The following is a 23806-nucleotide window of genomic DNA, read 5'->3' on the forward strand; positions in this document are numbered from 1 at the left end:
AGAAGGGCACGCCTACATGCCTTTCCAACTCATCCTGATCACCCATCAAGAACACAGGAATGCCCTTCCACTCTGCACACCACTGACACAGAAAGTCCTTTTCTGCTCTCTGAGTCTGAATTTTTTAAAGCCGGAAGCTGCAGACGCCAAAATCTGAATTCTAAATTTGATGCCCTCATAACCCTCCATCTGAAGTGAAGCAACAAAGTGAGAGAAGCAGCAAAGCTAAAGGACGTACCTTTAATCTTACGGAGGTTGCAGAATCCTGCTGCTCGCAGAAGACACATCAAGATAATGAGAAATGACAGCAACAAAATCAATAGTCTCCTACTAATAGCAGGGGTTCTCCCAGTCATTGCGGTCTCCTGTCGCCTGTAGCGTGGAATAACAGAAGACTGGGATTTTCGCGAGCACACGCTCACTTTATTGTTGCAGCTATTGGCTGCTCTCTCTTCTCTCCCCACGGTTTTCTCCTCCAAACGCCTGTGCAAAGATTTTGGGCTTTAAAAGTGGCTTTTTTTTAAATGAGTTACTTTCAAATGATCTTCTCCTCCAGTGACAGTTAAGTTTTATCGGGGTGGGTGGTGTCTGGTGTGATTTTGTTTACGGGGGGGGGGGGGATCGATGTAATTGTGTCCATTCAAGAGTGATGGGATAAAACCTGACAAGGTTTGGGTCATGTTTGAAAAACGCAGATGGGAGCTGTGATAAATGGAGAAGAAAAAAAATCCCTAAGGGGTGGGTGTGGAGGGGGGGGGGGGGTCTTATGACCTTGTAAGAGCTGACGTTCTCCGCAACCCCCCCAGCTCTCTATCTGAACTGATGCGGGGATTCCTGGTGCTATTTTTAGCCTCTCAGTCGTGGAGAACCATGCGTGGGTGGGGGAGAGAGAGGAGAGAGAAGAAGCATGAGAGGAATGAAGAGGAGGAGATGGGATGAAGAAGGGGGGGGGTGGATCGGGCTGGTGGGGGCTCCCATGCGGACTTGAGCTGCAGCACAACACAAAGCTTTGAATCGTGACCAGACAGGCAAGAAAAACAGAGAAAGGGAGCGCCGTGTCACTCTCTGCACATGCAGGACGGTACCACCTTCTTTGATTTTGCATGATTTTTGTAATGACACTTTTAAATCCCACAGGCCTTTGGAAAGATCTGATAATCCATGACTGACTAGCTATATGATAAATGTAAAAAAAAAAAAGAAGAATGCTAAAAAAGGCAAGAACAAAAAAGGGTTATGTGTTTGGAGCCATTCATTTGAATTGTCTCAAATATTATGTCAAAAAATGATTTAATTTTAGATTTCAAAATAAAAATCCTAATTTTATTACAGGATATTTTATCAGCATATTTATTACATGTGGTTTTCTTTTATTTATTTATTTTTTTTTTGGGGGGGGGGGGTAATTCCACATTAACAACACCGCAAAAAGGAAGTGTGTTTAGAACATCTACCTATCTTTAACATAAAAATGTGTGTATCCTTCACAATATATGCCTCTTGTTGTACAATAAGCTGAACAGGCTGGACTAAGCAAGGCTTTCATTTTTCATTATTTATCGCGTCTGCTCTATTTTTAGCCTCTTGCACATCAAGGGTGTCCAGGCACATGGATGGCAGGTTTCCCCATCACCTGCAGGTCACACAGCAGGGAGAAGGGGAGGGGTTGGGCTGGCACCCCAGCATCCCACACTGCAGGGGGAATAAAAAAATAGAAAAAAACCTCAGGCGTCACAGAGAGGACTCCTCCGGCTGCTGGTGTTATTCACTCAGGCACTTAATCAGAGGTGTGTAATTACAGACAGAAATGGGAGCATGGAAAATTGCCGCATAGGGCACTCACAGTAGCCTACAGCTTATGCTTTCAGGAAAGGCAAAATCATAAATCATGGAATTTATCACCTGGGTTTACCACAGAAACTGGATTATGTTGCTTCTGTGCCAAATGTTAACTACTCTCATGTCATTTTACCACATCTCTACATATGTTTTAATTATTAGCTGTTGGCTTTCCTTGTAGACGTGTACCCATCCTGGTGTAACAGGGAGGATTTAAGGTGCATCCTGATAAATACAGCAACACAGAAAACACAGTAAACTCCTAAGGTTGAAACAAATTTTCACATTTTTACAGAAAAACGAAATGCTTTTTAATCAAATTAGACCAATTTTGTCTTCACAAAAAGCACACACAACATAAAAACATAAAAACTGAGCAACTTTTCAAGTATACCCACTAATTTAGCTCTTTTAGTTTTAAATTGAAGGACATCAGCAGGAGAACATTTGAAGTTTGTGACACACCAAGACATGATATCTTAGAAATAAAGATTGGCTGAGGTTCACATGATGTAAAAATGCACATAAAAGATAGCGGAATAGCTAAAAAAACGTTGATGCTCTTCTTTGTGAAATTGAGAAGGCTTTGTGATCTAACAATCTGCAGTACAATCTCTATGCATAAGGACCAAAGCCAATGACCGTTCCTGGACTGGTCTTTGGGCCCCTTGGTGTTTTGGCGCTATTCCAGTCACCTTTATCTAACAGGGCTGCAACAATCTCTCCCTGCAAATTTTGAATAACATCAACGTGACCTGCTTTTGCTGTTACATGTCTTTCCTGTGCAAGAGAAGAGTACGTGTATGAATGACTCATCTGAGGTTTTCCTCATCCCCAGTTTCCTTAGACTTCTTCCTCAAAATGTGAATATTAAATGGGATTGATCAAAAAAGAATGCTTAAGCACAAATATCAGGGTTCTGAAGCCACAGGGGCAGAACTACAGGGGCGCGGCAATATTATCATAATTGAGAAACATTAGGAAATCATCAATAAAAGCTTTTTGTAAGCATTTTCATAACAGCAAAGCAGCATTTTTGAATGTTTTTAAAGAATTTAGAAATATGTTTATTTGATGCTTTCATTTGTAATGGCCTTCCACTTTGATGTTTTGCCACACTTCCAAAGCCTTCTGCCCCCACCCCTATATAAAATATTTTAGCTCCCCCCATGAAGCCATGGTAATTTGTATCCACCTCCTTTTGTTTGGATTATTGCATCAATGCATGGTGGCATGGAGGACATCAGGCTGTCACTACTGTGTAGGTCTAATGGAAGCTCAGGTTGTCTTCGAGGCTGTTGCATTTTTGGGTTCGGTGTCCTTCATCTTTTTCTTGACAAAAGTCCAAAGATTTTTAATCAGGTTAGGTGAGTTTTCTGGCTGATCAAGTTCAGTAACAACTGGGATGCTGTTAGCGCTCATAACAGAACTAGTATTTGGAAAGAACACATGGCCTCAATGGCCATTTAGTACTGATCAAAAGTTGTGTGATTACTTGTATTTGCTGTGTTTTTTTCAATAAGTAAAATAAAGTTAATATCCAGAAGTTATACATGTTAGAAGCTTTATGAAAGGTCTCACTTGTAGAAGTAAATCACAGCAAAATTGCACTTTTTGAATTGTCGTGAATTTTTGTGGTGTAACATCCTGTTCCAGACTTTTATTTTGTGATACTTCCTGCTTCCCTCAGTTTGCAATGTTTATTTTTAGCAGTTAGACTTTTTAAGATGTTTATTTTGTGCATTAAAATTCCTGCTTCGCTCTAATTCCCATGAGCTTTTATCCTTTCCTAAAATACCTGCTAGCCAGTCAAAGTCATGCTCTACCAAGACTTTGTTTTGACATCTATTTCTGGGAATTGAAAAAGGTTTCCCTTAACTTGACCTTAGGAGCTTTTTTCTTGCATAGGGTTACAAATGTTTGCTGTTTCAAAGGTGCGCCGGCGCAGGTCATCTAAGGCGCTCGGCTGCATTGACCTCAGTAACCTCTCGAGATCATCGAGATGTACTGGAACTGAGTTTCTCCTTGTTGGGATTAATAAAGTTTTCATTCATTCATTTTGAATGACATGGTATCTGACCCTTGCAGTTTGTAGCTACATTTTGAGAAGCAATTTTACAACTGTTTGAATGTTTAAATTTAGCCATTGCTTTCTATGTATCCTTGAAATTTCACATAGATGGGAAAACAACTACCATAACATTGGCTCATGTTTCACCCCAAACTGTTTTTGTAGCGGCTGCTTAGAGTTCAACACTTATAGCTGTTTTTTCCTATCAGTGTCCAAATTCTCCTAATTTTACTCAACCTCTATTAAGTTTAAAATGTGTTTATCTTCCCCTTTAGGGATGTTCACTGAAAACAAAAGCCAGACAAACAACTTCTAAACACCACGTCTTTTATTTTTTCAATCTTTCTTCCTTTCATGAGATAAAATAACACATTCTTATACTGGTGATCCTATTTATGTGGGGATCCAATCTGTGCCTCCCTATTCTTCCTCCAAACGGAGAAATTCCTTAATTAAATGCAATTGCTATCATTAAGTTTTTTTTCTTATCAGCCCTAGTAAGGCATGTCCAATTTTGTCTTGAGGAAGTCAACGTTTGTGGCTCATGTCTGATGTAGTGGCCCTTGATGCTCCAACCACAGCCTCAGTCCACTCCCACTGAGGCTCCCCCAAACCCTTGAAGGGATTTTGCATGACTAGTCTTCTAAGGCTACAGTTATCCCTGTTGCTGATGGACGTTTACCACACTCCATCCACTCGGTTTATGCGAGTGGACACAACACTCTGTGAACAACCTGCCTTTATAGTTATCACCTTTTTTTGTTTGGCCTTCTTGTGAAGGGTGTCGATGACTGACTTCTTAAAATGTGTCATGTTTGCTGTGTTCCCAATGACTGCATTCTGATCCAGACTGAAAGATATGGGGGATACCTCACTTTTAAGATTGGAACTGATTACTTTTTGCATAAAATATTCTGTACCAATTACCAATGCTGAATATGGGTCATTTGTAATTTTTTTTCTTAAACATGTTATTTGTTAAAATAAATACTATAATAAACTGGCCAGGTAACAACTTTAATGTGCAGGGTTAAAATACATAACTTGGCCGTGGTGCAGCGGTAGGGCGGTCGACCCATGATCGTAAGATTGCAGGTTCGATTCCCGCCTTGCACACCCATGAGTAAAAGTGTCCTTGGGCAAGACACTGAACCCCACCTTGCCTCTGGTGGTAGGCGGGCGCCTGTGTTTGGCAGCGGAACCGCCACCAGTGTGTGAATGTGTGAGTGAATGTAAAGCGCTTTGTCCTTGTAGGAAGAAAGGCGCTATATAAGTATATACCGTTTACCATAACCGTATTCGAAGTCAACTATATTCTATCCAAAATCACCTACTTATACCGTGCTGTGTTGTTGCCAAGGGTACCAACAGTCGGCTAACGCTACTCCAAGCTCTCCACCTTCCGCAGCGGGGAGTTCTAATCAGCCCACCACCTTATGGACCCAAGAGAACTTTCGTCTAAAACCCGAGCCATTCCAAGGTGACGTAAATTCATGCGGTGGTTTCCTCTTACAGTGCCAATTATTCTTCCAGCAGGCGCCACGGTATTACCACGCTGACCACTGAAAGATTACTCTAGTAGTGAATTCCCTCAGAGGTTAAGCACTTCAATGGGCTCAGGCTTATTTAACAGCTAATCCTATTTTTCAAGTTCCCTTTGAACGTTTCATCGGGGAATTTCGACTGGTTTTTGACCAATCCCGCAAAACAGAGGAGACTACCTGCCGCCTTCTGGGATTACGACAACGCAGCCGATTCGTAAGCGAACACTTAATTGACTTTCGCATCCTAACGGTGGAGGCTGGATGGCCTCAAAGGGGTTTTCTATCAGTCACTAAACTATCAGATCAAAGACCATCTTTGCTCACAGCCAGAAGCTCGAACGTTCGAAAAGCTCATCACTGCGACCCTACGTTCCGACGTTCAGCTCCGGGAACATTAGGTAGAACGATCACGTCCTGAAAAAAGAACTGCTACTAACTTTGTCTCTCAACTCCCCACATCAGAACCATCCCCCTCCAGCCGCTCCTTTGAGGAACCGATGCAGATCGGACATTCTAAGCTCACTCCGGAGGAACGTCGCAGACGCAAAGAAGAAGGTACCTGCTTCTATTGTGGACAATCGGGTCATCATGTTCAACAATGCACTTTACGTTTAAACTCCAGAGCCCCCCGCTAGAGGACAGGCCGCGGGAGGGTCCCCCTACTGTTTTCCAGGAAAAGAATTTCCTTTATGTTCCTGTCAAACTGTGTCACCAGTCTCAAAGTAATTCATGTCAGGCCCTCATTGACTCCGCAGCCGAGCAGAGCTTCATTGACAGTCACCTGGTCTCCAAACTCAGTCTCCCCACAGAACCGCTGGACCATCCTGTCAAGGCAGCTGGCCTGGGCGGTCAGCTGCTCACACGTATCACCCTTCGCACTAAGCCTGTTCAACTTATCACCTCCGGTAACTACCACGAAGTCATACAATTCTACATCACTCAAACTCTTCAGTCTCCTGTCATTCTAGGGTTCCCTTGGCTCCACAGCCACAATCCCCAGTTCGATTTGGCTAACCACCACATTACCAACTGGAGCACCCACTGTCTAGCCAATTGCCTCCGCCCCGCCATTCCTGCGGTATCTCCCGATCTCGATCCTGTTCCGGAGGAGATCGACCTCTCCAAGGTACCCCCTTGTTATCATGATCTTAAAGACGTTTTCAGCAAAAATAAGGCCGGTGCCTTGCCTCCCCACAGACCCTATGATTGCTCCATCAAGCTACTAAGCGGTGCCACCCTTCCCAAGGGAAGTTTATTTAATTTGTCTGGCCCTGAAAAGATTGCCATGGAGAAATATATTCATGAATCCCTTTCCTCGGGTCACATTCGCCCCTCTTCTTCCCCCGTCGGTGCTGGCTTCTTCTTCGTCCAGAAGAAAGATAAAACCCTACGGCCTTGCATTGACTATGGAAAACTAAACCAGATCACGGTTAAGAATAAATACTCCTTGCCACTCATCAGTTCCGCTTTAGACTCCTTTCAGGAAGTGCATGTATTTTCCAAATTTAATCTCCGTAACACGTATCATCTCGTCTGCATGAGGGAGGGGGACGAATGGAAGACTGCTTTTAACACTCCCCTCGGGCATTTTGAATACCTAGTGATGACTTTTGGGCTCACCAATGCACCTGCAATTTTTCAAAATCTTGTTAACGATGTCCTGCGTGATTTTTTCAATCGATTTGTCCTCGTCTATCTTGACGAAATTCTTATTTATTCACCCAACTAGGAACTCCACACTCTCCATGTTCGTCAGGTCCTGGAACGCCTCTTCGAAAATCAGCTATTCGTTAAAGCCGAGAAGTGCGAATTTCACGTGCCCTCAGTCTCCTTTCTCGGTTTTATTATTGAAGCTGGCAACATCCGCCCTGACCCTGCCAAAGTTTCCGCTGTGTCTAACTGGGAACCTCCCGATTCACGTGAGCAATTAAAACGCTTTCAAGGGTTCGCCAACTTTAATCGTTGATTCAACTACAGTAGCCACGCCGCTCCTCTTACCTGTCTCACGTCTATTAATAAGCCATTTATTTTGGGTCCTGAGGCTCAAGCCGCTTTTCATTTCAGCTCCCATTCAACGTCAGTTTATTGTTGAAGTCGACGCCTCTGATACTGGGATCGGAGCCGTTTTATCTCAACGTGAGGAATCCACTGGGAAACTCAAGCCATGCGCGTTCTTCTCTCGTTAACTGTCACCTGCAGAACAAAATTACGATGTCGGCTATCGGGAACTTCTAGCCATCAAACTCGCGCTAAACGTCTTAACTCCCGTCAGGCCCGTTGGTGCCTCTTTTTTGACCGGTTTTCTTTCACCACCACGTACAGACCCGGTAGTAGAAACGTCAAGCCTGATGCGCGTTCTCATTTATTCAGTTCCCACAACCAGCAGGAGGTCGCTCCCATTATTCCACCCACCTGTGTTATCGGTAATCTTACCTGGGATATTGAGACACATGTCCTTAAGGCTCAAGATGAGGAACTCGATTATCCTCCTCCCCCCGGCAACTCATTATATGTGCCCTCCTCTCTTCGCTATGACGTCCTGGTTTGGGGCCACCCTCCCCTTGTATCCTGCCATGGGGGTGCCATTAGGACACTCAACCTTATCAAACGCAGGTTTTTCTGGCCTACTATGGAGCAGGATGTCAGGGACTTTGTCGCTGCCTGTACTGTCTGTGCTAGGTCCAAGTCCTCCAATTCACCTCCGGCCGGACTCCTCCACCCTCTGCCCATCGCCGAGCGCCCTTGGTCCCCACCTTGCCATAGACTTTGTTACGGGGTTACCCCAGTCTGAAGGTAACACTGTCATACTAACCATTGTTTACCATTTTTCAAAGGCTGCTCAGTTCATCCCCCTGTCCAAACTCCCCACGGCAGCTGAAATGGCCGACATTTTGGTCCACCAAGTTTTCAGGCATCATGGGATATCCAAGGACATTGTTTCGGACAGGGTCCCCAGTTTGTATCTCAGGTCTGGAAATCCTCGGGATATCACCCCCAGTCGAATGGCCAAGCCGAACGAGCCAATCAGGAGTTGGAAGCTGCCCTTCGTTGCCTGGCCACTAAGAATCCCTCCAGTTGGTCCAAATTCCTGGTGTGGATCGAGTACGCCCATAAAACCATCCATCCTCTGCGACCGGTATGTCACCTTTTGAGGCTTCGCTCGGTTATTCACCCCCTCTGTTCCCCTCTCATGAACTAGATCTGGCGGTTCCCTCTGTGCAACATCACCTCCAACGCATCCAGCGCGTTTGGCGTCAGGCTAAGGCCGCTCTCCTACGCACCCCGGAGAGTAACTGCTGGATGGCCAACCGTCGCAGGAGAGCGGGTCCAGACTATCAACCTGGTCAGAAGGTTATGCTTTCCTCCTGAAATATACCTCTCCAAGTCGCCTCTCGTAAGCTGGCGCCCCGCTACATAGGTCCCTACGTCATTGGGAGTGTCATAAAACCGACCTGTGTTAGGTTGCGGCTCCCGGCGACGTTAAAGATACATCCCTCCTTTTCACCTCAAGCTGGTTTCGTTGTCCTCAGCGCCCACGCCTCGCTCCCCCTGGCTCCATGGTCCGACGCGTCCTCGCGTCGCCTCCCACTGGCTCCGCTATCCTCAGCGACTCACTCCGTCCTCGCCTTCATCAGCTCAAAGGACATCAGGATCATTCCACGGAGGAAAAAACTTCCACGTTCTCCCAGAAACTTTATTTACTATTGATAAAATAAACCATTCCAAGTACTTCCTTTTCGTGAGTTACTTCCGGGTTTCAGCATCTGGGTCTGCTACGTCTACGGCGTCATGACAGTCGGGGAACTTTTGCAGGTGTTTTGTTGATTAAAGCATAGCCCAATGAGCAGTGGCGGTTCTACACTAACTTACTCCCTGGGCGAGTAACCCCACCAGCGCCCCCCCCCCCCGCACACATACAAAATTTGACAACATCCTGCTGTGTTCCCTATCTTCTATTTAGCCATTTTACACAAAAAAAATGCATGAATTTTCTAGACTCATATTACAGGGGGGTCAAACTCAGTCACACAGGGGCCTAAGTTAAAAACACGCTTAAGGTTTTGGGCCGAAGAAGATAAATGTTTACTGAACACACTAAAGCTAAACTTTTAAACCTTTTAAACTGAACTTTTTGAACATAAATATGAATAAAAACAGGAACACAAGTTAAACCTTAAATAACTTGTAATATTTTGTTCTCCATATAAATATGTTCTGTCAAAATTATACAAATATGAACATGCTGCAGGACAAAAAACAAAGAAAGCCTGGAAATATTAATAAGAAATTATATATCAAATAATTCCATTTTTTTGCTCTTTCATCATTTTTTAGAGCATTTTTTTTTAGAGCTGGACTCCTGCTTCATTTTTAGCAATAATTTCTTAATGTGTGACGTCCTGTGTGTCTTTGTGAAACATATCAGAGGGATTAGATCTAAAAAATAAAACTTATTGTGATTAATATGTTTAGGTCTTATAAAACATTAAAGACTAAATCTTAGAACTCATCGGTGGGATTACTCCAAAAATATTTGGCATTTCCCTAAATTTGTGCAAAACCAACAGCAGATATCCTCCAAAAAAACTCAATCCTAAAAAAAAGGTCTGATCTCATCCCCCCTCCCCCCTCCCCTTCCCTCTGACACACGCGGCTCCGTCTCTATGACGGGAGGCGCAGCTGCGGCCCAGAGTTGATTGTCAGATAGATAAAGACTCCCAATCACCTGTTAGTGTGATTCAGCCACCGGCGAGTTGCGCTCCCCTCTCGAGTTTTTTGACTTATGTTCCAAAGACTACCGCAAAGAGGTGTGGCCGCAAGCGTCTTGCAGCAGAGGGCGGTGGTCACGTGCGCATCGGGTATGCTGTGTCGGAGCAAAGAATTGTGGGAAATAATCTCCATTGCCTGCTTTTTTCGAAATTGGGTTGAGCACGGGTGTTTGTTCTGCCTAATTCCTTTTCATGTGCCTGTTTTACGTTGTTTCACTCTGAGGTATTCTTTTTTTTTTTTTTTTTTTTTTTGCACCATAAGTGTGAAGAGCAAATAGGAGGAGGACATACTTAAGAGTCTGATGTGTCAAACTAAAAGCACTAAGTGTCGGCTGCTGAAGCAATTTCAAATTAAAAGCTCCAAGCTTCCTCTTTGATTATATTCTGTAGCACATTATGTGTAACGCCTCAGGCAAGGCAAATGCCGCCCCCTATAAAGTGCCGCCCTGGGCGACCGCCCACATCGCCCATATCAACAACCGCCACTGCCAATGAGTTCCCAGAGTAAAATTCTTTCATAATCAAACTTTATCAGTTACTGATTCTTATCATATACATTATAAGTTACTGACAAACAAATATTCAACCTTTTCACAATAATGTCAAATTCTATTGGTGACTGTAATGTCTGAGTGGTTTCTTAGGTATCAGCAGTCATATTTCTTCTCTGTTCTGGTGAGAATTATAATAGCTCATGTTTTTTAAAAACTTTTTCATTTCATTTAAAGAAATTGGCAAACCTTTTAAGAATTTGAATTGCATTATGTTTTGAATAGTTTAGAGGATGAGAATAAACGTATTCAAAACATTTATTTTGTAGACTTTACTGGTTGTTTCCTCTTTAGTTTGTTAAGCCATCCAAAATGCAAAAACCTGTAAAAGTAAAAGAAATATATACACCAGGAGTGTCATGAAAGGCATTTAATTGGCTTTTACTGACCTTTGCTCATATTTGAAACTCAAACCCCCATTGCTGACATGGATGAAAATAACAGAGAATGTATTTCTTTGAAATATCATATTATTTTATTGGAAATTCTTATACAAATGTCGGTAGCACGCTTAAATTCCCATGAAATTAAATTCCAAAACTTGTCTTTACCGAAAAATGTGCAGCTATCTTTAATGGAAACTGGTTTTCTGGAGTGGAATGAACAGTCATCTGATTTAGCTGCAGCAGATCATGACGTCATGGCCGCACAAAGCTGTATTGTCCACCAAATAAATTAAACCGACAAAGCAGACAGGCTAAACAAAAGGTAACAATGGACTACCTGCGGGGTAATGAGCCTTGTTATGTGGAGTGGAGAGACGGATGGGGGTCTAGCCAAAGCAACAGTCTTCATTTATTAATGGGCACCATTTAACTCTTACATTTTTTGAGTTACTGCCCTGTGTAACTGTCACTATTTGGAATGTCCATGATATTGGAAATTACATCTGACTTTTCCCATCTGTTTCAGGAAGATTCACATCATTCAGGATGGGATTCAAGTCTAACTCAAGCAGTAACTCAAATATTACTGCATTATACCTTTAGCCCTTTAACCCTTGTGCTATCCTATCCTTTAACATTGGGAATTGGGTCATCTAGACCCACTAGACAGTGCTCTGAACCTTTTTTCTTCAATGATTTGTGATCTTCACTGGTGTCCATGGATTACATGAAATCTTTCCACCTTTATCCACCTTTGTCATGGTAGGGAGAACACGCCAATGCGAGGGCTGGGTCATCTAAGATAGCACAAGGGTTAATAAGAACACTGTCTTTTACGACAGTTTTGTGATCCAGGTGTGAGCAGTTGGAGCTCACTCAGATGCATCTTGGGCTGTTAGCGCTCATAACACAACTAATATTTGGAAATGGCCATTCAGTATTGATCAGAAGTTGTGGGCTTACTTGCATTTGCTGTGTTTTTTTTCTTTAAGTAAAATAAAGTTAATGTGCAGAAGTTAAAAACGTTCGAAGTTTTGTAAACTGTCTCACTTGTAGAAGTTAATCACAGGGCAGTTTTTATCCTTTCCTAAAATACCTGCCAGCCATTCAAATTCATGCCCTACCAAGACTTTGTTTTGACCTCTTTTTCTGGGAATTGAAAAAGGTTTCCCGTAACTTGACCTTAAGAGCTTTTTTCTTGCATAGGGTTACAAATGTTTGCTGTTTTGAATGACATGGTATCTGACCTTTGCAGTTTCTAGCTACATTTTGAGAAGCAATTTTGCAACTGTTTGAATGTTCAATTTTAGCCACTGCTTTCAATGTTTCCTTGAAATTTCACATAGATGGGAAAACAACTACCATAACATTGGCTCATATTTCCCCCCAAACTGTTTTTGCAGCGGCTGCTTAGAGTTCAACAGACTTATAGCTGTTTTTTTCCCATCAGTGTCCAAATTCTCCTAATTTTACTCAACCTCTATTAAGTTTAAAATGTATTTATTTTATGTTCATTGAAAACAAAAGCCAGACAAACAATTTCTAAACACCACGTCTTTTATTTTTCAGTCTTTCTTCCTTTCATTAGATGAAATAACACATTCTTACACTGCTGATCATATTTATGTGGGGATCCAATTAAAAAAAATGTTTTTTTTGCATGAAAAAAGGCTTTCTTACTTGATATCTGTGCTTAAATATTAGCTGGCCTCAAAAAATGTATATGTATTTTTTCAAATTATTATAGGTTTTACCTCAATTTCATAGTCAAAGTTTTGTATCCATTTATTTAATTAAAATTTTTTAAACGATTTAAATGTTACACTGTTATTTAAAGTTCTACTGTAATCATCTTTTGATTGACAGTAAAAGCGTTCTTAATGGTATTTTAATTAGGATGATGCAATTTTTAGGCAAAATCAAGAAAACCTGTTGTTTTCTAGGATCCAGTTTCTGCAGAGCAGCAGGAGTATGTTAGAAATTCACCTCTGAATTGTGAGCGTGACCAGTGGTGCAAAAGTAAGCCCCCACTGATATCCCATCATCCCACTCTCTCCTGCTCACTTACAGCCCCTCACAACCTAACCTAACATTATCGGTGCAACAAAAATGGCGAGCAGTATTGAAGCTATCCAGCCATACAGTTTTGAGCCAGATGGCGGCTCGGACGAAAAAAAAAGGAAGACGTACATTATTTGTCTGCAAATGGAGTGGAGCAGGGAAACCTTTGCCCACCCATTTTACTTGCTGCGTCACAAAAGAGAGCTTTTTTTAAACACTGTTTTTGTCTGCTTATGATTCATCTCAATTTGAATGAAGAAATACTCAGAAATGCAGTTTAATTCTTTTACATTTGTTCTCCATCATGGGGAAAAATGCTACTAGAATATGTTATTTTCATTGGAGTGGGTCTTTAAATGTCACATTTTGTTGTGATTTATTTCATGAAACACCATTGTTTTTCTTTAGAGGTTTTTGGTGCAGCCTTACTTAAAATATTTACCAAAGTCAAAGCTTTTTACAGTCTTGATTAGCCATAGATGCTTGTTGTTTGTAGATTTAAAAAAAACAGCACGGAATCTAAAGTTTACAAAACCTTAACAACTCTTGGTTGTTTAAAGATTGAGGATTGCTTTTTGGCAATACACATCTGTCAGTTTGCAGGAATCAGCTAGAAAGCTTCATTATATCTGGTTACCATCTTTAAAAACAACATGGACGACGAGAGTTTCTGCAAACCAAAACTGTGGCAAAGGCTATTGTGTAAAGCAACCTGAAGATCTCCCATATCACCATGACAACGGAGAGGAAGGAAAGGATGGGGTGTCTGGCCCACATGACCTGAAGAGACAAAAGCCAGTGCGAAGACGAGGAGGTTTCCAGCCACAGCATCTGCGCTTAGAGGAAGAGAGCAGCATGTGTTTACATATTAATGTTCTATGAAATTTTAGTGTTACTTTGAAAAAGTGTTTGTTCCAGGAAGGCTGATTACACATCTGCTCACTCAATTTTTTTGTTGACTGTAATGAATTCTAGTGGAAGCAATAACTTTGACCCTGCGATACAGATTGATTGCATTTACTTAAACGAACAGTTATTTTTCTTATCATTTCCATGAACAATCACCCAAATTCTTATCATATTCAAAAAAGGGGAAGTTGTTTGAAGCTTTGGTTGGTGTGGGGTCGTATTTTACTTTTTCCAATAGAATCTACCTTAAAGTCTCACACGAGTCATCTTATGATCTATTTTGAAAGTGTTCCCAAAGTGTTAAGCCAAAATTCAAAAACCTGTGTAATTTTCCAGGACATTAGAAATTCACTTATGATCACATCTGAGCCTTGGGGTGTCCGAATCCCTGCGGTGTGGGTTCTGGTCCTTGCCCCTGAGCGCTGGGCCAAATTTCCAACTGTGGGCAAGCCTGGTCAGGCCATGTTTACAACACTTCTTGTGGACCCCCTCTTCTCCTAGATGCCCTTTTCCTGGGCGGGGGCGGCTGGCCCCTGCCTTGCTCCTTCCTGGACCAACTGTGGGCCGGGTGGGTGGCTGCCTGGCGCGGGGGGCGGGTCTCCCTTGGGGGGGTCCTGGCTCGTACCTGGGGTTGGGGTGGGGGGATGCCCAGAACTCCTGGGTGGTGATGAGATGCTAGTCTGGGGCTGTGGGCGCTCTTCTGGGGCGGGGCCCCGCGTTGGGCCCTCCCTGCGCGGTGGGGGCGCTGCTCTCCTGGTTGGACTGGAGCTGCACTCTCTGTTCCCCCATGCCCCCTGCTCTCTGGCTTTGGGGGCCCCCGTGGCGGTCCTGCTGGCCCTGGCCTGGGTGGCTGATGTGGTCACCCGGGGGGGCGGTTGCTCTCTGGCTGCCGCTGTGGTGGGGGTCTTGGTATGGGGATGGCTGGGCACTCTCCCTCTTTTTTTTTACATTCCATCATCCATTTTAGAAGAACATAAACACTCACATGAGCACAGGTGTTAGCTCACCTTTGCACAAATATTTTGCATGATTGAATGAAATGTTTCATACTAGTTGGTTTGAATGCATAGGTATGCGTGTGTGAACATTATCTGTATTGTGTACATGTTGACATGTGAACGTTTTTGGAGCCAACAGAGGTTTCTGGCATTTGGGTGTGTGTGTGGACAGGCCCCGCCCTTATAGACTTGTATTACATCTGAACCTCCCCGTGATGAGTATAACCATCCAGAAACTTGTTGCTTTATGCTGCTTCATGGTGTTACCCCCCCCTTCTATAATCACCCTCCTATCCGCCCCTCTCTAACATCCCTCTCTCTTCTTCCCTCCTTTCCTTTTCTGTCCGGTCAAACACAAAAGATTTTCAAACATGATTAAAATAAATAAAGTTTGGCATCGATTACAAAAGGGGTTTATTCAGACATACCTCTGGTTTGTCAGAAGATCCATAACCCCTGTTGTTAAAATAGAATATGACCAACACAAGAGGCCTTCAGCTCTCATCTGTTTGCCCAGCGTCTGGACAGGACAAATAAAAAAATAAAAATATAAAAAGAAATTCACTTCTGAGTTGGCAAAAAAGTAAGCCTCTGCTGATGTCCCATCATCCCTATATTTGCACGCTCTCCCGCTAGTTTACAGCGCCTCCCAAACACCAACCTAACATTAGCAGTGCAACAAAAATGGAGGACAATATTGGAGCTGTCCAGCTGTACAGTTTTGAGCCAGATACCAGCTCAGACAAGGAAAACAAAGATGTAGACGCCGCTACAAGTGGATGCATCAGTATAGAGCAGAGCAGGAAGCTTGTGGCCCGCTCAGTGTAATTTCTACATAAAAAGTATGATCTTTTTCAAATGACTTTTTTTTTAAATTGCTCCTGATTCACAACGATTTGATTAAAAAAAATACTGAAAAATGCACTTAAAGTAATTTACCTATGTCTTCCATCATAATTAATAAAATGCCACAAGCACATGTTAAAAACATCAAAAACACAATTTTCATCAGAGTAGGTCTTTGAGTCAAGTATCAGAACACTGAGAAAAATCTGAATTTCTAACAAAGATGAAAGGTCAGGAAAAGCATCAAAATGAATCAATGGCCACAAAAAAAATATGTTGCCACTTGTTTTGTAGAAAGAGAACAAAATAAGTTTGAGAAAGATAACATTTAGACATACCATATGGTAATAAGCAAAGTGTATTGAAAAAAAAGCAGAAATGACACCGTAATGAGCACAAATGACGTTTAGACATGGAGGCAGACGAGGGAGACAGACAACACAAAAATGATCGGGAGGAGCAATCATCAGACTGAAGGGGATGAAGGTAGTTGCAGATTTTTCAGATAACTGCGCTTTGTGTTCTGAGGGAAAAAAAAACAGAAATCCCTAGCTCTTTCTTGTCCCCCTTTTCACTCATTGTCCTCAAAGCTGCTGTCTCACTGAGCCTCAAATGAAATGAAATTTTATGTCTTTTCCAAAAGTCTCTTTGAGGTGTGAATTGGCAGCATGTCCATCCTTGATGTTTTTTCTTCTCCATCTACAGCTCATAGATTTTCACTACATGTCTATGGCTGGCCACACTGAAGTCCAGCAGGTGTATTAGTCACACTACAGGTGTTTTGTCCTTAACAGCTTCTCTCCATCTACATTTTAGCTCCCAGCTGTTTGTTGCTTGTTCCTCAGGTTTACAGGTTATTCTCCCATCTGCAGTGTGGCTGCTTTGCTGCCTCTTTGCTTCTGCAAAATCTCAGGAGAAAGCTGTCACCTACACGCAAAGGCCACACTTTTGTTGAGTTTTTAAATAAAATTGTACTTGGGTTGGAGTTTCAATAAGGATTTGGGGGAAAACATCGAATATTAGATGCATCGATTACAATCCGCGTAGACGATTCTGAATAATTTTTGTGAATTTCAAATAATCGATTATCAAAAAATGTATATGATTTAAAGTAAAAATAAGAAGCGGAACTAAACATTTTTCACACGGGCATGGCTGACTTTGCAGATTGCGTCATTTGATCGGCCCCAACTTAGCTTAAAGCGACCATTTTGGAAGCATTTTGGCTTTTATAATTTGACGGTCAATGGGTTTTGGATAAAATTCATGTATGTTTTGTTGTACTAAAATTAAATATGTAGAGAAAAAAAACAAAAGAAATTTAAATGGTAAAGTTCCATCTGGAGGAGGAGGGAAGAAGGCGTTCTGGTGCTACTGGCATGAGTGTGGCTTCATGAAGTTCAGCTGCAAGCACTTCCAATGGGTCAAAAGACTGAATTGAATATCCTAAATGTATTATTATTATTTTACGTTAAATAACTACTGTTTATAGTCAACAAAAATTTGTTTATGTTATTTGATGTCAGAAATATGTCCTTAATAATTGACGGGCATAAGTATCATTTTATTTGTGGGGGAGGAAAGCACTATTTGTTTTTTTACCAACCCAACCCTCTAAAATATGTTTAGTAGGAGGAAGATAACTATTCATTATGTTTTAACATGAATTTAGGATGGTTCTGTTAAAGCTGGTCTAATGATAAAAAATAACATTATTATCTTATTTAATGTTGTTGAGTTCAGGGAACATTTTCTTTCCTTTTGGTCATGTGAACATTTTTCATTACCAAATGAAATATTTTTCGTGTTGGCCTTTTTATGTTCTTAGTAAAACTTAAACAAGATTATTGATCTTGTCTTTACTTCAAAATGCACTTTGGTGAAAAAAAGTAATACTGGTCTTGTGGTAAAGAGCAAACATTTAAAAAAAAAAAAAAAAGCAGATTCAGGATGCATTGATAATCGTTTTATCATCGAACATTGGCCTCCTGAATCATAAGATTGTCTCAAGATTCCCCCTCTTAGTTTTTATTGCTGTCTTTGTGGATACATATTGCAGGGGCATCACAATAAATTAATGTAATATCACAAAGTCGATTTCCAAACATACATCTTGATCATTTGTTTCCCAAGAAAACCCATGCACAGGGAGAACATGCTAACTCCACAAAGTGTTCTGTTTCAGGTCCCTAAGTCAGGACTTGAATCGGTGGCCTTCTTGCTGTAAGGCAGGAGCCCTTACCCCTGTGCCACAGTGCAGTTATTTCTTTTAATGTTGATGACTAGAACTTGCAACCAAACAGATCCAAAACCTTCTCCTTCACTCTGTCCTGGCTTGTCTCCTCGTTAATTTCAGCAATGAGAAGGCACAACTATCTGACATTTTCTTCAAAAGAACGGCGGTTCCAACCATTTTTGTCCAGCGGTCAAAAAACTATAGTTTTTCTTTAGCTTTCCTCCTGTGAAACCTGAAGGGTGATGGAATCCTTTCCATCACCGTGACTAAAATTTTGTTTCTCCATGAAGCACGCTTTTATGTCTAATTTGAGTGTTGTCCTCTGATATTAATTCTGTTAAATGCAGATTTGTGCGATATGGGAAATCTCCAGACAAATTTTGACTCATATGAGCTAAAAATGGTCAGAGAACTATCTTGTTCTTGCAAGATTTGTCATGTTTCTTTCTTTCTATGAGTTATGGGCTAAATTCCTCTCTTTAAACATTCACGAAAGCTCTCAAAAATGTTCACAAAGATGCATTCTGGTGAAAAAAAAAATGTTTAAAGTGAATGACTCCACCTCCCAAAGTGGTGACATCACAGCAAAGCCAGACATCTCGCATTATTAACTCTTTTGCCAAATCTATAGCCCCAGAGTTGACTTTCTTTCGACTACGTAACTCTAACCATTTCCGCAATTTCCAGCGGATTCTGAAGCAGAGAATAGCGGCTTTGCACTGATTTGCAACATTTTACATCAGTGAAGTGTTTATGCAATCAACATAAAGCAGAGGATTCTGTCACAGAGATAGAAAGCCGTTTTTTCTCCGCTTCAAAATCAGCTGATTAACGTTGATCGTGCAAAGGGTCAAAGAGTAACGGTAGGTCAAAGAGCATTCGTTATTTTGGTGTCACAGATGACATCTCTGGGAGCCAGTTTAGCTCGTGCTGGTTTGCGGCGCCTTCGGTCCGTGAAACCAGGGTTCAAATCCAGGCTGCTCCCTGTTCCCTTCTCTGCTGCTGTGCCGGTCCCAAGCCCGGATAAATTGAGAGGGTTGCGTCAAGAAGGGCATCCGGCATAAAACATTACCAAGTTAACCATCCTCGAAAGAGAGGTTGTTTCGCTGTGGCGACCCCTGATGGGGAAAAAGCTGAAAGAGAAAAAGAAGAAGACAGATGACATCTCCACGGTTGAAGGGTTAAACCATTATGAGAGGCCTCTGAACTCTTTTGCTGATTTAATATGTAAAACCAAAATACGCATGTCTTTCACAAAAAGAAGTAATTATAATAATGACTGTTGTGACGATTACTTTTGGCTTTGATTTAGGGCGCCATTTGGTTTAAAAACAAAAAATAAACACCTCCATTTTTTTTCTAGAGGCAAAACTGGTAGAACTGCCCCTTTATGAAATGAGCTGACAATTATGACGTGAGCCTGTTTTTTTGTTCTTGTTTTTAAAAGGAAGGATAAAAAATATATGTCAGTGTAATAGGCTTGCTATTTTAAATATTTGTCATTTTTGTTGCTTATAAAATTGGCAGCTTTTTATGCCGCTGCTTTTTTTTATACCTCTTTGAAATGTGTCACTTTCCTGTTCTGATTTTTCCAGTCTCCCGGGAGCAGAAAGTGATTTCACAGAACATTAAGTGGATGAGATCTTAGGGAATACCGCAGGAGCAGGGGATGATGGGAGCAGTGGAAAGTGTTGGTGATGTGGCCTAATTAGGCCCTCTCAACCCCACCCGGCATTCAGTACCCCCCCTGGCCCCTCTGACTTTCACTGTGGTCTGTGAAGGGCAAAACGCTGTCATTTCGGACATCAGGGTAGAGATGGGTTCTCCTTATCGATTTTGGTGGGCGGTTACTGATGAAGCAGTTGATCATAATAATGCAGATCCTTTATAAAGCAACCCTTTATGTTCTGTCCTCTCTTTAAACATTCACAAAAACTCTCAAAAATGTTCACAAAGTTGCATTTATCTTGTGTCCGTTTACACTGGATTGTTGTTACCTGATCCTAGTGCATATTTGCCACCTATACAGTTGAAAGCACCCCTCCCATGGACTGTTCTCCCTCATGCCATCTGGGAAGAAGTTCAGGAGAATCAGCTGCAGATCGAGCAGGATGTTAAAAAAACTTCTTTCCACAAGCTGTAAGACTGTAAATGGACTGTCCTCCTCATGCATACAGACTCTCACAACCAACCCCCTCATAAAAGACTGCTGCTAAATGCATATGGTCACTTCAATGACTGAAAGCTGTTTGTTTTTTTTGTTTAACACTGAATGCTGGTCTCTATTTTATTGCTACTTCATTCTGCTTTTATTCTTTTTTATTGCTTTCCTTTCATAGCACTGTCATACTAGTGAGGAACAACATCTTGTCTCACCTGTGTATTTCTCCGCAAATACTATGAATGACATGACAAATGAACAAATCTTGAATCGTGAACCTTGAAAAACCCCTTGGTGTAAAATGCAAAAGTGGTGCAAATTTCATGAGTTTTGCTCCAGACTTTTTCTTTCATGGTGCTATTCTGATGTATGAAAGACTTGGTGTCATGTTGTTCTGTCCGAGCACAAACCGCGACTATTAATTTTTCCTTCGTGATCAATTGTCAAACAGTTGTCACTTCCGTGAACTGTAAAGGACACTACCCAAGCGTCACCATACCAAATTCAAGATCAATTCAATTCACCATACCAAATTCAAGATTGAACTTCAAAGTTGAAGTTTTAACTTTAACTGTGCATTCTATGGCCTGAAAATGGACTTAAAAACTTGAGTAGAGAACATGTATCCGTGAGTCTCAAACACACAAGCCCCAAACATGCATATATGCGCATTTTACACAGAGTTTCCATTGGAAGCGGTTGCTTGAACGCGTGTTGACGAGTTCTGTGTGAACATAGCTTCAGTGATCTCATGCCTTAAGGCACGCTCCAGTTCATTGAACAAGAGGTTTTTATAAGTGCTCAGTCTAACACAAAGAAGTGCCAGATAGCTCTAAACAAACCCTGTTCTCCTTTTGTCTAAAAATATTGTATGGTTACAACTTACCCACAATGACCAATCAAAAACAAATCCAAACACACATCAATGATTCCAAAGCAGAAAGCAGCTTGTGATGCTCTTGCACATGCCTCACAAGCACAACGCTGGAGCAAGCACAGGGTGATTGATGGAAGTGCCAAGACAACATCTCGTCTGGGACCAAGTGCACAAGGGTATCGCGCTGAGCAGTGATGGACGAGCCTGTGGATCCTACATAAAAATCGAACCTGGCACTGCAAATCACACAAGCCATTGTACCAACAGTTAGTACCTAGATTAAAAAAGAAAAAGAAAATACATAAAAATAAGGGACAACCCATTTTGATAAAAAACCTAGAAGACACTTTGAGTGACAGTCTGATCGAAAAAGACATCGTAGATGTGTAGGGCCTCACAATGATGGTCTGGTCTGGTCTGGTCTGGTCTGAGTTTTCAGAAATGCTGATCAACTGGGATTTACCCACAACCATCTCTACGGTTCACAGAGAATGGTCAGAAAAAGAGAAAAAATCCACTGAGAGGAAGCTCTGTGGGCAGAAATGCATTGCTGATGGCAGAAGCAGAATTTGGCATCAACAACATTAAATAAAAGATCCATCCTGCCCAGTATCAACGGTTCATGCTGGTGGTGGTGTAATGGTGGCAAACTTTGGGCTCTTTAGTAGCAATTGCAACGCTACAGCCCACATGAGTCTTGCTCTGATCATGTCCATCCCTTTATGACAACAGTGTACCATCTTCTGATGGCTACTTCCAGCAGAATAAAGACACCATGTCATAAAGCTGGAATCATCTCAGACTGGTTTCTTGAACATGATAATGCATGTGGACTCAAATTGCCTCACAGTCACCAGATCTCAACCCAATAGAGCACCTTTGGGATGTGGTGGAACAGCAGTTTCTTCTGTATTGTTTCATGAAACTAAATACATTTTAGCATGACTTTATACATTAACTGTAAAAGAATCATTTAGGATTTTGTAAACAAATGTCATTATAATATATAATCAATGATTGTTAAGATCATTTTTTTCCAGAAAATAAAAAATAAAACAAAATCAACGAGCTCACTCTTTTTTAGTAAATTGGCTCTGGAAATCACCTAGAGCCAGGTGAGGACAGAAACAAGTAATTCGTTTTGACAAAGGGCACGGCCGTCAGGATTTAACAAAATAAACTGGAAGTTACATGGAATAGGATATGCACAAAAAGCTCACAGAATCTACTTTGTCAACCTTAACAACACTGAACAGAGAGGAACATCATGTCACTCTGCAGCACATGAGTGTACTTGAAGCACACAGTGAGGAAGGTGTCACCGCAATACCTGACATCTCACATGCTCTACAAAAAAAGTCCACAAATGACTCCTAGCTTGTGGTTTTTCATGTAAAAAAATCATATGTGAAGTAACAGGAACTAGATCATTAGATTATTCAGATAGTACTAAAATAGATATTTTTCCTGATAAATATGTAATAAAATACTCGATTTAGATTTAGTAGTAGTTTTGAGTAAATGTGGTCATGAAGTTGTCACATGGCAATAACCGCTGCTTGCACCCCCCCATGCATCTACCATTAACGCATTCTGAAGTCACACAACACCGACCATCCCGGTGCATTGTTAGCTGATCACATTGACTTGTCATCACAAATCTCCCAGTAGCTGATGAATATTAGATGTGAGCAGATATGACTTCAACGGAGGAGCCCCCCACCCCCCGCCAAGGCAGGAGAGGCTGCATGCTCAGCAGCAAAGCATTGCCCACTGAGACCAAATACAGGCTGCAGAAGGTTGGCTTACAATGGTGTTCATGTGGCAGTATAACTGTGGGCGTTTTTCATGTAACTCTAAGAGTGAAAAGGAATGTGTGTGCGTCAGTAATGTTGCTTCTGAGTGCCAGAGAGAAAGAAAGAGGTTGATGTTGGGAGGTGTTTTTCTCGATCTGCTGCATCTCAGTAACCCTCCAACTGGATTTTAGAGCAGTTGGATCACGAACTGCAATGGAGTGTGTCATAAAATACAAACAAATAGGCAAAAGCTTGTTGTTCAGAGTAAATATGAACAACTACTGGATAGTCGAGGGAAATTAGTGTGTTTGTGAAATCTGTGTATTTTGGACTCAGCTGAGAATGTTAGAGAGTATTTGCAAATTTCACCCATGTGGGGCAATCTTATTACAAGCATGCAGAAATGGATCTTCGTTCAGGTTTATTTACGAAAAATAGAAAAAATGTCTATATTTACGTCCGTTTTTCCATCTATATTTACATTACACCCTTTTTCTTAACCTGCTATATGCCTTTCATGGGGTTGTGCAGGGGCCTGTCCTGGCTGCTGTTGGGCTGGGGCAGGATACACACTGGACAGGTCACTAGTCTGTCACAGGGCACACACCCTGTGACAGACTGAGTAACTAACTAACTTATAAAGCATTTTTTTGGGGGCTTTGTGATGAGACTAGATTTTCACTATCATTGAGACTTTCAGGGGGAGAATTGTATTGAGTTCCACAAAACAAGGAAACAAGTTATACGATTAATACTATGTCC

The 23806-nt window shown here is 41.7% G+C and overlaps 1 protein-coding gene across 1 annotated transcript in view; it reads right to left on the reverse strand.

Moving 5' to 3' along the window:
• Positions 1–391, reverse strand: part of kcnn1a (potassium intermediate/small conductance calcium-activated channel, subfamily N, member 1a) — a 97211-nt gene extending 96820 nt beyond the window's left edge. The window contains exon 1 of the mRNA XM_078934817.1: positions 239–391. The gene's annotated coding sequence lies outside the window, so the exon portion shown is untranslated. The remainder of the gene's footprint in view (positions 1–238) is intronic.
• Between the last annotated feature and the right edge of the window lie 23415 nt (positions 392–23806).

This window comes from Oryzias latipes, chromosome 17 (assembly GCF_053564925.1).
Source record: "Oryzias latipes strain Hd-rR chromosome 17, Olatipes_Hd-rR_3.1".
In the NCBI taxonomy this organism is placed as follows: domain Eukaryota; kingdom Metazoa; phylum Chordata; class Actinopteri; order Beloniformes; family Adrianichthyidae; genus Oryzias; species Oryzias latipes.